Source organism: Papaver somniferum, chromosome 8 (assembly GCF_003573695.1).
Source record: "Papaver somniferum cultivar HN1 chromosome 8, ASM357369v1, whole genome shotgun sequence".
Lineage (NCBI taxonomy): Eukaryota > Viridiplantae > Streptophyta > Magnoliopsida > Ranunculales > Papaveraceae > Papaver > Papaver somniferum.
The window spans coordinates 55,497,251-55,497,930 of NC_039365.1; positions in this window are offsets into that span (position 1 = coordinate 55,497,251).

Below are 680 nucleotides of genomic sequence, written 5' to 3' on the forward strand. Positions count from 1 at the left end.
ATATTCTTGCGACACGGTAATATCTTTCATTATCTCTTTTGCTTCAAGTGGTAACAGTTTCTCCTTGTTCATGCTTTTAATTTTATCTTTAGAACATTGAGGACAATGTTAGATTTAAGTTTGGGGGTATAGGAGAAACATTTTAGTCGCATTTTTGAAACTTCTAGCGTCACATGGTATCCGGTTAGCTAAGTTTACATACTGTTTCTCACCGAAAAGATAGAAATTGGAATGCTACAGATAACAACTTATTGAGACATTAGAGAAAAAGACATTGAGATCCTTGAAATTCAGGAGAGAACTTGTTCTTTTTAGAGGGTAACCGTGATGGACCTAACCATACATGATGGAAAGGCAAGTAGGTCAGGAAATTCCAGAAAGACAAAGCAACCTCACAATGTAGTCTTAGTTACTGGATTACGACTCTCTCTCAGTAGAAACTTATCATCATCAACAAGCGGAGCTACATCAAAATCTATGAAGAAAGTGAAGACGTTTTAGGTTTAGAAGCAACAATAGAAGAGAATAATTCAAAAATCAAAGTTGAAGTTATAAGAGCAAATGATATAAGTTGTTGGAATCCATGATACCAAGACATCACAAGTTGCGAAGATCTAAGTTTTGAAAGTCCTTCTCTCATGGCCATGTACATTTTTGTCTTGTAATTTTATTTTAAACAA